Raw genomic sequence first — 13,325 nt, 5'->3', positions numbered from 1 at the left:
GTTTGAACATTCTAGTCATGGAAAATACAAAACATAATGAAATGTAAATTCTTCACATCTTCCCCTTGGATTCCTTGAAACAAATAGCATCATTATATTACTCTTGTCATGAGATTTTTGCATGTAAGTAAATACTTACTCAAATATAAGCTCCACATGTCTTGTTCAGAAGCTTTATTGCTGCCACAGCTTCCCTATGAAAACTGAAAAGATGCTACTGTATCCCTATTATTGACTTTTAGTATTTGTAGTCACTGAAGACTATAATGGATAACTATGTGGAGAAAATAAGAAGCATGTCTTGTCCATGTTAGTTGCCCTTGCTGTTCACCCCAAGCACCTTGCATAAGCCCTGCCTGAGCTCCTTGTTCCTGAGGGCATACACCATGGAGTTGAGGGCGGGGGGGTAACATTGTGTAGAACATTGAGTAGAACTGGGATGAGGGGAAGTTTCATTCCTCCACTATGAGTGACAGAAACAACAACAATGACAGTGTAGAAGAAGAGAATTAAGATGAGGTGGGAAGTGCAGGTATTTAGGGCCTTGGATGCAGCTTCTTTGGAGTTGAGCTTCAGTACAGACTGAAGAATCAAAGCATATGATACAATAATCAAACCCAGATCACTTCCCATAATCGTCCAAGCCAGAAATATCTGATTGATACTATTGATTTTCCAGTCATCACAGGAGAGGCTAGTGACTCCAAGATTAGAACAAAAACAGTACTCAATTTGATTATGAAGACAGTAATTTCTCTGAGCAGCTAAGATGGGCACTGAAATTGAAAGCAGACTGTTTCTAGTTGCCATGAACATAGTTGCTTTGATCACTAAAGTGTTAGTAACGATTGATGGATATCTCAGTGGGCGGCAAATGGCTACATACCTATCTATAGCCATGAGACAAAGATGCCTGACTCCATGGCCACAAAACAATGGATGGCATACATCTGAGCAAAGCACTCAGGGAGGCTGATGGCCTTAGCATTAAACCATAAGATGGCCAAAATCTTGGGCATGATGGTGATAGCCAGGCCCATGTCCACCACGGCCAGTATGCCCAGGAATTGATACATGGGCTGATGCAGACTTGCCTCTTGGTAGATGGTGGTCAGGATCAGGATGTTGGCCCCAAGAGCTAAGAGGTAGAGCAGAGCCAGGGGTAGTGAGAGCCAGCGCTGCCAGCTGTGGATGCCTGGGAATCCCATCAGAACGAACTCAGAGACCTGGAACTGAGAGCTGTTGGAATCTCTGAGATCCTGGAACATCCTTAGTAATAGAAAAAAAAAAGCTGAATGTTACACCTCTTAACTGTCAGTGTGAGAGTGTTGGATATTGTCTAACCCAGGATCATAATATCAAGGAGAATTTAGTCTCTTTCATGTTCTCATCCTTTCACTCACTTTTTAAAAATTTCTTTCTTATGAAAAAAGAAACTGTAATAGGAGACACAATCCATTCATTTATTCTATAAACCATTTTAAAATTCCATAAATCAGGTAATATTTTTTCCATGTTTCTAATTAAAGAACTGACTATTAGAGAAAATCAGGACTGTGTTAAAGATCATTCATGTTATAGGTCATAATAGCAGCAGAAGATGAAGGTGATCTGATATCACAGTCTGACTGTGAGGTTTAGCTTTACTAATGAATTGGTTCTTTAGAGATCTAAAGTGAAGACACAATAAAGGTTTTTATGTATGAAACTTCTGTTGCTGGAGGTTACATAATAACTTTTTTTAAGTTATGTACTTGAGATATTAGGCATGTGTGTGTGTGTGTGTGTGAGTGTGTGAGTGTGTGTGTGTTGTATGTGTGTAGAGATATAAATTTAAAGAAACATGTATGTTATAATTAATTATGGTGGAATTAAGCTATACATTGAGATGCAATTTTAATAGTTAATATTTAAGTGGTATTGGAGTCTCACACACACTGGGCAATCACTGCAATGCTGAGGTATATCCCAGATGTGCGTGACTACACAATAAAAACACTTCTTTAGCAAGAAACAGACCAGCTTCTCTTATGCTCCCTGAAAATTGTTTTCTCCTTTCCTCATCCCCAAAGGTAAGCAAAATGTTAAGAGCTAAAATGGTAGATGACCTTTATCTTTTTATAGAAAATTTTAATTCCAAATTTTAAAATATCTACAAAATAAATGAAATAGTATAATATATCCATCTCTTATCTTCAACATTGTCACTAATTGCTGAAAAAACTACGATCTTTACTTGTTCATTTCTGTCTTAGCTTTTTTCTTCTGTGGTCTAAAGAGCTGATGAGAACAATTTTAGAGGAGAAAAAGTTTATTTGGGGGCTCACAGTCTTGGAAGTCTCAATCCATAGATGGTCGACTCCATTACTCTAGGCTGGGTGGAGGCAGAACATCATGGCAGAAGTGTGTGTCAGAGGAAAGCAGCTGGGAACAAGGCACTGTGAAGCAGAGAGTGAGCTCCACTCACCAAGAGCAAAATATTTACCCCATAGCCAAGTCCTCAGGGATGCACCTCCTCCAGCCACACCCTACCCTACATTTACCACCCAGTTGATCCCCATTATGGGGATTAATGTACTGATTAGGTTAAGGCTCTCATAACTCAATCATTTCACCTGTAAACTTTCTTGTATTTTCTCACTCATGGGCTTTTGGGGGATACCTCACATACAAACCATAACACTCTCTCTCAATAAATTTGACTTAAGAGTCAACTCTTAACTATTATGTGTTCATGTAACACAGACTAGTGGGAAAACATAGATGCCATGAGTTGATAATAGGATATACATAGCTGAGGTGAACTGTGTTTATGTCTCCAAGGTCTCTCTAAATAACCTATCTATGTCCCTCATCACACTTTATAGTTATAATTTTAATTGATAATATTGGTTTTATTGTAACAAAATTCTATATTTCATCTTCAATGTTCTTTTAAATTTCTGGGTTAAGAATCCAAACTGATACCAAGTAATATAGAACTAAGAACAAATTAAATTAGACATTTTATAGCACATTTAAAATGCTTTTAATACCATATGACTTTACATTTCTGCAGGGAAAATGGGCTCACATTATTCTGTGTTAGGTCCACTGAAGTAATAACTCTGAACAGGAGCATCACCACAAAGTATTATTTTGAAAGCATCTAGTGTTTTTTCTCACTTCAAAGCCCATAAATGGTAAGTTTATTTCCTCACTTGATAATAGTCAGTTTTTGCAACCCAAGTTCTTCTGTCCATGTGACAGTAGGCTCATTCTAGTCACTTCTGCCAAGACGAGTGAAACAGAGTCATGCCTAAGTCTGGGTAGAAAAGAACAATTTAATGAGATTCTGCACTGGGAGGGTAAGGAAGGACAGGTAAGAAGCAACAGGCTCTGACCATGATTATCAACGCTTTTCTAGCTATTTCTTCTTATCATGGGTGATGCTACAGAGTGCATGAGAATTACAATCCACCACACATATTGAGCCAAATAGAAAGGGGGAAAAAAGTCCTTTAATGAACATGCCTGGCAAGTGGCGGGGAATAGGCTAGCACCTCAAAGAACTCCCATCCCCTGAATGTTGGAAGTATAGAGTTCATATAGGCAAAAATCACAAAAACAATTGAGCACATATAGGTCAGAAAGACTCTGTTGAGACAGATATTTTGATTACATGAGAAAATTGTTTGTTTACCCATTTCAGAATCATCTTTGTTATACATCAGGGCCATAGTCAGGGATACAGGAAGGTCCTACTGTACTGTCCACAGAGATCCAGGAAGCTGAAAAAAAAACCTGTTAAGCAACCATAAAAGGGAGTCAGGTCAGAACAAAATGGCATTACTTTGGTTCTTTTCCATTCCAATTATACCTGATTGCCACCATTTCTAATAGTGTCAATTTGTCTAGGGAAAACAAATATTCACACTCATTATGAAAAGTGGCACTGAATAGAAATCTAAGAATTGTAAAAAGTAAACATTTTCAAAGACAAAAGCAATATTCCCAGTGCTGTCTGTGTTTAAACTAGGTGAGTGGAATCAAAAATGTATTTCTGAGAAAAAGCTATCAGTCAGGATATATTCAAAGCAGCTCTGCACATTAGCAAAATCTCTCACCAATGTATCTACTAATATCAACAAAGAATACATTTTAAGTAGTACCCCTTTCCCGTGTCCTTTAACACCTCATTTCTGAATGACAAAACAAGGAGATGAAAACAATCTTATCTAGCTATTCTGGGTCTTGTTCAAAAAATATCAGAATCTACAATATATACATGCCTGGTACTCACTGTCTAAATCCTTTGATATCTGTAGAATTAAACTGAGCCTTTAAAGGAAAATGTATCTTCTATATCCTGAAGTATATAACAGAATTGGTGTGGAAACAAGATTACTCTTACGGAAGAAGAAAAAGACTGTGGAGTTTTCTACGGCCTGTGTGATAATACATAAAAAAAGTGAAATAATTTCAATTGCATGTACCTATGTACATGTTTTCACATGAGCATATGAATACTGAAGGGAGAATGATCATGTTATTTTTAATAAAAATCATGATTTTAATGGTATTTTCAAGAAATTTCTTTGTATTTAAGGCCTTGTGAGATACAGATAGAAAGTATTTAAGTACAAAATGTTTCAATCATTCACATTTGTAGATTCATATTTTCTTTTTGGTTTCAATGTTGTTACTGAGTTACTTAGGCTATTTCTAAAACGTGCTAAATATCACATGGAACTCTGTCATCAAAATTTACTTCAAATTTTTTATTATACAGTATAGTTTGTTTCATTGTGTCATGTATTGTACATGCTTATAACATGGTTTAATCAAATTCACTCCCTATTACCTTCCCTTTTTTTCCTTATCTCTCTACGTTGATTCCCTTACTTCACACTAATCTTGTCATATTTACACTCATGATATCCTTCTCCCCATTTGTTCTAGTTTTGTCATATGAAAGAAAATATGCAATACATGTCTTTCTGACTTTTTTTGCTCAAGATGATGATCTCTTTTGCAGGAGCAAGTGGCATAATTGCATTCTTCTATATTCATTTTATTACATTTTAAAAAATAATGTGATTGAATAATTTGAAAGTCAAAATTCAGACTAGGAACTAAAAAAATCATCACATAACATGAGTTCTGGTTTTCATAAAATTTAATTTCAAATGAAGCTGGGGATAAACGTTATTACCTTGTAGAAATTTATCAAAAGTTTGGGTATTATGCACACTTAAAAAACTTAATGTAATTAATCATTGAATGTTTGAGATAGTAATGATTATAGTGAACATACTAATAATAAAACACAATAAGTGACCCTAATTTTATATCCCTTTACATTAGTACCCAAATCATGGCCAACCTGTATATTTTTATTAATTAAAAATATAAATATAATTAAAAAATTAATATGTGAAATAAAATGTGTATGTAAAGTTATATATATTTCTTACATTCTATAATGTAGATGTGTCTTCTGAGACATTTCTTAATAAATAATTATTATGTTTAAAAATATTTTGGTTAATAACATATTAAACTGCAAATTTTATCACTTAAAATTGACATTATGTTTTAAGCATATTCAAAAAAGGATTATTCAGTTTCAGTATAACTCATCCAAGGTACAGTGTATATTTATATGCTTTTTAAACATATATATCTCCTATTCATAGACATCTATATTTTTTTTATCTTATAGTATATGATAAAACAAATATATATGCAGAGAACGATTTTAGCACAAATCTTAAACTATTTTTATTGAGATGAAAAGTCTATAAAATAAAAGTGACCACTTTACCCATGTTAAAATGTACTTTGAGGGACTTTTAATACATTAATAATGTTATGAAACAATTGTCACTATATAATTACATAATATTTCCATCACTACCCAAGAAAACTTCATAACTATTAATTAGTATCTCCTTATTGTCCTGTGCCCCCAACCCATGCAAAAACAAATTTGCTTTTGTGTTTGTGGACTTAACTTATTCTGGAAAACCATATAAAAAGAATCACACAATAGGTAGACTTTTTGTCTGGCTTTCTTAGTATAATGTTTTCAAAGTTCATGTCACACGCTGTCCCAGTACATCTTTTCTTTTTTAAGGCAGAATATTGATACATTTCATAGAAACACTCTTTTTGTTTACACATTAGTTAATAATGAATATAGAGATTCTCTACCCCTTTTAGCTAATAATACTAAAATAAATACTCAGAGATAAGATTTAGTTTAAACACCTGTTTTCCATTATTTTGAGTATAATGCTGTGTCATATGCTAATTCTGTTTCTCATTTTGAGTAACTGTCAAATGTTTTCCTTCAGACACTGTGTCATTTTACATTTTTAATATCAGTGTACCATAAATCTGATGTATTCAAAGTGTTAAGTCCATTTTGTGTGCAATGATTGGATACCACAGAGTGGGCAATTTATGAACAATAGAAGTTGATTTGGTCCACAATTTTGGAGACTGGAGAGTCCATTTCAATGAAATGCATCTGGTCAGAGCTTTCGTTTTGTATCATAACATGGTAGAAGGTATCACATAGGTAAAAGGAAGGGACAAACTCATCCTTTAGAATGACCCTTTTAGGGCAATAATGAACTCGTTGTCATATAATAACATTAATCTATTCATGAAGCAGAATCCTTAAAGATCCCAGCTTTCAACCCTGTTGTTTTGAAGAATAAGTTTCTGACCAGTGAACTTTGACACAATGAGGATACATTCAATCCACACTATTCTGTACCTGGTCCTCAAATTCATGTTTTTCTCACAAGCAAACTATATTTACTTTATTCTACTAGTCTCAAATGTCTTACTTCTATCCAGATCAACTCAAAAGTCTCATCTATATCAGATATGGATAAAACTCGGGGCACAATTAATCATGAAGTAAATTGTCTTCCAACTGTGATTCTGTGAAATCAAACAACTTATGAACTCCTATAATGTAATAGTGGGTCAAGGATAGGATTGACATTCCCCTTCCAAAAAGGAGAAAAAGGCAAGAAGAAAAGAGTAACAGGCCTCAGGTAGGAAAGCTTTTAGGAGGTTTCTTGAAAGAAAGGCAAGATGTGAAAATCTCTTCCCATATTTTTAAATTATGTATATACACAAAGTTGTGAGGGGTTTTTCTCTCAACTTGTGTCTCTAGGATTTTTTCAATTTTGAGTGAGAGAAGGCAACTTGGAAAATAATTGGGTTGGGAAGCTCTAAAGATTAAATAATACTAAGTGATCAATTGATTGATTAGCTACCAGAGGAGAGAAACTCGAAGTTCTTACATCTCTGTGTGTTTGACTTAGATAGTCTGAGCTGTATTACATAAAGGGGAGGGAATATGAGGCAATTTTCTTTTTGACAGTCTGCAGAGTAGCCTCTCTCTCTCTGGGTAACCTTAGTAATAGTCCTCAAAACACTCCTTCTCTTCCTCCCAAACTCACATAAACCTATACAAATCAGAAATCCACATGATCTTCTAATTCTTTGTTGATTATTGATGAATATGCCTAGTTTAGTAGTATTGAACAATACACATTCATAAACTACTTCCTGCAATGACAACTTTACCTACATGCAAACTAGATCCAGGATTACTTTATATATTTCACAATAAAAATAATAAATCCTTATATAATGATTCCAACATGCTATAAGTTATTTTAGGTATGTTACATGTTTAAAAAATAATCCTGATAACAACCCTCATTGAGTTATGTGACATTATTTTTACATTTTATAAATGCAGAAACAGATCCACACAATATCATGAAACACGTTTGACATAACAGAGTTAGTATATTGGATAAATGAACTTGGAATTCGTATGCTCATGATTTCCCATTGATATTACCTATATCCACAATAATTACAGGGCTATTTTACTTCTTTAAATGGTGATTAAATTCTCTTTTAGCCAAAGTTTAGCAGATTTTGAGACCCATTGCAAATATCATTTTAATAAAAACACATTGTCTAAGAGCACATTTATTATAATGTCAACAAAAGTAATAGTACTGCATTTGGAGGGGATTTTTGGGAATTGAACTGAAGGGCCCTTGATCACTGAGCCACATTCCCAGCCCTATTTTGTATTTTATTCAGAGATAGGGTCTCACTGAGTTGCTTAATGTCTTGATTTTTCTGAGTCTGGCTTTGAATTCATGAGCCTCCTGCCTCAGTCTTCTTAGCCATTAGGGTTACTGGTGTGTGCTACTGTGTCCTGCATTAAAATTTTTTTTTGCTAGTTATATATGACAGTAAAATGCATTTATGCACTTTTATATGTCTTACATAAATAGACTATAATTTATCATTTATCTGATTGTAGATTTTTTAGAATCACACCAGTCATGAATCATATATGTATATAAGTAGAATGTTTGATTCATTTTAATATCCTTCCTATCATTTATCTTCCTATCATTTATCTGATTGTAGATTTTTTAGAATCACACCAGTCATGAATCATATATGTATATAAGTAGAATGTTTGATTCATTTAATGAATGTTTGATTTTTTCCTATCCCCATGTCCTATCCCTTCCCTTTACTCCCCGCTATGTAAACTAAAGTAACTGTCTTCTTCCCTAGTCCCTCCCTATTGTAAATTAGCATCTGTGTATCAAAGAAGAAATTTGGCCTTTGGTTTTTTTTTTTTTTTGATTGGTTTATTTTGCTTAGCATGATATTCTCCAACTCCATCCATTTATCTGCAAATGACATAATTTCATTCTTCTTGAAAGCTGAGTATCATCCTATCAAATATATATACCCCATTTTCTTTATCTATTCATCAGTTGAAGAGTACCTAGGTTGGTTCTATAGCTTAGTTATTGTGAATTGAGCTGCTATAATCATTGATGTGGCTGCATTATTGTAGTATGCTGATTTTAAGTCCTTTGTGTATAAACAAAGCAGTGGGATAGCTGGGTCAAAGGATGGCTCCATTACAAATTTTCTGAGGAACGTCCATATTACTTTCCAGAGTGGTTGCACCAAATTGCAGTGCCACCAGCAAAGCATGTGAGTACCTTTCCCCCCAAATCCTCACCAACACTTATTGCTGCCTGTATTCTTGATAATTGCCATTCTGACTGGAGTGAGATGAAATATTAGAGTAGCTTTGCTTTACATTTCTCTAATTGCTAGAGATGTCGAACACTTTTCATATATTTGTTGATCAATTTTGTGTTAGAAGGGTCCATAGCAATACCACTCCTTGATATTTATTCAAAAGAATTAAAGTCAGCATATAATAGTGATACCTGCCTACCAATTTGTTGACTTGACTGTTCCAGCAACAGTTTGCAACAGCCAAGTTACGGAACCAACCTAGGTTTGACAACAGATGAATGAATAATAAAAGATGTGGTATATATACACAATAGAGTTTTGTTAAGAAAAAAGTTAACCAATTCACAGAAAAACAGATGGAACTGGAGAAAATTATGCCAAGTGAGATTTCTCTCATATGTGGAAGCTAGAGAGAAAAAAGGAAAGAAAAGGAACCTCATGAAAATATAAGGGAGACCAGTAGACTAGGAATTGGGGAATCAGAGAAGGAATGAGAAAAAGAAGTGAGGCACAGGGGAGAGAGATATACCAAATTATGTGTTGTGCATGAGGGAATGTATCACAACAAATCCCATTATTATCTATAATTATAATGCATAATTATAATGCATAATTAAAAATTTCAAATTAATAAGCATCCACTTTTTTCATTTGCATATGGACATTCTGTTTCACCAAAATATTTTATTGAAAAGGCCATCCTTTCCCTGTTGTTTATTCTTTCCATCTTGTTGAAGATCAGTTGATCCTACAAGTGTGGGTTTATTGCTCAGCTCTCTGTTTTCTTCCATTGGTCTATGTCTATTTTTGTCCCACACTGTTCTTATTCACTATATTGTTTTAATGAGTGGAATTTTATAAGGTATATTGAAATAATTAAGTATGAGTGCCCAACTTTATTCTTCTTTCTCAAAATCATTTTGGATATTCAGATTTCTTTGTGGTTCCATATGAATATTATGATTGTTTTTTCTATTGCTATACAAATTTTATTGTGACCTATAGATTGTGATGTGTTTATAGATCACTTGTTAGAGTCTGTAACAAGTCAGGATGGTGCCTGGCATTTTGCCAAGGAGAGTGGTTTGGAGGTGGTGCCAGGGAGCCATTAAGTGTGGAAATTTCTTATTGGTTGACTGCTGTATCTAGTTTATGTTAATTAAGATAAGTTGTGTGGAATGTATAAATACCCCTCCGGTCCTACAATAAAATGGCTTACCACTTCTGCTGTATCAATGTACACAAGTTGCTCATCACCCCCCCCCCCCCCGTTATTTTGCTGCAGTCGGACTGCGGCAATCACTGAATACTATGGGTATTTTAACAATACCATTTTAACAATAGCAAGTCTTCTAATTCAGGAATATGGAACATCTTTTCATTTTTTTGTATCATCTTTAATATTTTCAGTTTGATTTTGTTTTCACTACTCAAATATTGTGCCTGCTTGGGTAAACTTATTTCTAGGGATTTTTATTCATTTACATATTATTAAAAATAAGATTGTTTTATTTATTTTCTTTTGGGAATATTTGTTTAGTGTATAGAAACACCACTGACATTTCTCTGTTGCAAAGTTAGCAGACACATGTTTTTAACAGACGTTGTATCTAGCCTTATTAGTTTTGAAACAATAAATTAATGTTACTAGTCAGTAAATATGAAAAATAAATACCAAGAGAAACATATATTAATTTGTTCAGTGAGAATGAAAGGAATAGATTCACATCATTAGAATAATAAAACATATTTAAGGGTTTGGGATGTGGCTCATGCAGTAACACGCTCGCCTGGCATGCGCAGGGCGCTGTGTTTGATCCTCAGCACCACATAAAAAATAAAATAAAGATGTTGTGTCCACTGAAAACTAAAAAATAAATATTAAAAATTCTCTTTCTTTTTCTTTAAAAAAGTAAATAAATAAAACATATTTAAGTTGAAACAAAATAACTAATGATAATATCTGTTTTCAAAGAAACCTGTATAAAAAACCTATGTCAAAACAGCTGGGAAGATTGACTAGAGAAGCAGGGAGATAGGAAATAGGAGTACAGTTGGGGGATTAAGGGAGAAGGAGAAACATCTTGGATTGTCTGAAGAAGAGTGCCCTAAAAGGAGCATGTGGAAAATAGTTTATGAAGCCTGCCTTCCTTTGAGGAATCATTAGTTCACAGACCATGCTTCAGACTAAGATACTGAGGAATAAGCGAAGAAAAAAATAAGTGTATGCCATAAAGTTTGCACATTTTGCAATAAGATTATAAAGAAATATTCATGAAATAAAAAAGTGTAATTTGACTACAGTTAACTGAATTTGGGAGAGATAACATATATTCTGGTCATTTGGATAGAAAAATAAATTTCAGATCACTTTCCTGAAGATTTCTAAATACCCAAAACCCATCCTCCTTTGTGTTTTAGTACTCGGAATTGAATCCAGGGTCACTTTACCACTGAGTACATTCCCAGCCTTTTTATTTTGTGGCAGGGTCTTGCTAAGTTTTTGAGGCTGGCCTCATACTTGTGATCCTCCTTCCTCAGTCTCCAGAGTTGCTGGAATTGCAGGAGTGTACTACCACACCTGACAACCCTTTTTAAATTTCTTTTATTCTCTCTCTTTTGCTTCTGAATATGAGAGAAAACAGAACTCTACCAAATTATGCTATGTCCATATACAAATATATCACAGTTTATTCATATATATGTATATATGATGATAATGCACTAATTAAAATTAATGATAATGATAACAATAATAACAGTAGGGAGACCAGGTGTACAGGGCTAGTGAATCAGGGAGAGGGAGAAGAGGAGGGGAAAGAAATGTACTCAGGAAGGAGATCGAAAAATTCTCTTATGTGCATGTTCAGATATTACAAAATGAATCTCACTATTATGCAAAATTATAATGCACCAATAAAAAGTTTAAAATTCAGTTTACTCTATATTCCTTCTATAATTGACTTAATTAATGAGGAATTAATATGAAAAGATCATTTTATCCAGTTTCTCATTTCCTTATTGTATCCATAATTGGAAATATGCTAAAACAAATGGATTTTGATCACCTCTCATGTGGTTCTTAGAAAAAAAATATATTTATTGTTACATTTGGTTAAGAAAACTACCTCTCTTTCCAGAATTTGTGCTTTTTAAGGGTCTGTTGGATAAAACTAAGTGTCCAATTATTCTGTTGTGAAATATCTTTGTATGTGACCAGACTAGGAAAGACATGTTGTCTAAAATTATGGTTCTGTCAAGATGCTTAAAGACTTCAGACTCATAATAATAAATACTTCACTGGGTGCATTCCATCTTCCTTTTCAGTAAGAAGTCATTGAAGAAATCCATTTTAAAAAAACTATAAAAATATAGACGAAAGATCAATAGAGTAGAGGTAGGCATCAAGAGAGAGAGAAAGTGAGGAAAGGAGAAGTACTGAGGATTGAATTAGAGCAAATTATATTTCATGATTGTATAATTGTGTCAAAATGATTTCTAATGTTATGTATAACTAAAGTCATATAACTAGAAGAAAGAAAAAAAAAGAAACATGTAGCTGGGCATGGTGGTACACACCTGTAATCCCAGTAGCTAGAAGAGAGGCTGAGGCAGGAGCATTGCAAATTCAAGGCCAGCCTCACCAACATAGAAAGGCTCTAAGCAACTTGGTAAAACCCTGTCTTAAAATAAAACATATAAAAGGCTGGGGATGTGGCTCAGTGGCAAAGCACCCGGAGTTCAACTCCCACACTATCCCCCCTGCCAAAAAAAAATAATAATAATAAAATTTAAAAAATTAAAAAAGAAAGAAAGAAAAAGACCAAGAAAATAAATATGTAGCACATATTTCCAGAAGAATGTCACTACTAGCCATTAATCTGGAAATTACTATTTGAAAACAATACTCAGATAACATTATTACACTTTATTCAATTTTCCTTAGGTTTTTTTTTTAAAGGAAACTTGGTGTACTTATTAGTCTACTTCTTCACAGATACCAGAAGGTGAGAAATTCATAGAAAATTGCTGGGCATGCTAAGTGACATTAAAATTCTCAAGGCACTTTTGGAAAATGCACAATTCTACAAGCTCCATCTGTATGGGTATGTGTGGTTAAAACAGATGTATTATCTTACACAGCTAAGGAATTTACCATCTCCTGAAAAGAAACAGGCAAATTTTAGATATAATTATTTTCTTCTTTCCACTTGCACATGCTTATTTAT

At 33.8% G+C, this 13,325-nt stretch overlaps 1 pseudogene; it reads right to left on the bottom strand.

Annotated features, from left to right (window-relative positions):
- Positions 1 to 310: 310 nt before the first annotated feature.
- On the bottom strand, positions 311 to 1,268 carry LOC143388904 (olfactory receptor 56B2-like; annotated as a pseudogene).
- Between the last annotated feature and the right edge of the window lie 12,057 nt (positions 1,269 to 13,325).

The sequence above is a fragment of the Callospermophilus lateralis genome, chromosome 2, assembly GCF_048772815.1.
Source record: "Callospermophilus lateralis isolate mCalLat2 chromosome 2, mCalLat2.hap1, whole genome shotgun sequence".
NCBI classification, from domain to species: Eukaryota; Metazoa; Chordata; class Mammalia; order Rodentia; family Sciuridae; genus Callospermophilus; species Callospermophilus lateralis.
The sequence above is the reverse complement of the archived record's forward strand: the minus strand, read 5'-3'. Positions and strand labels throughout refer to the sequence as shown.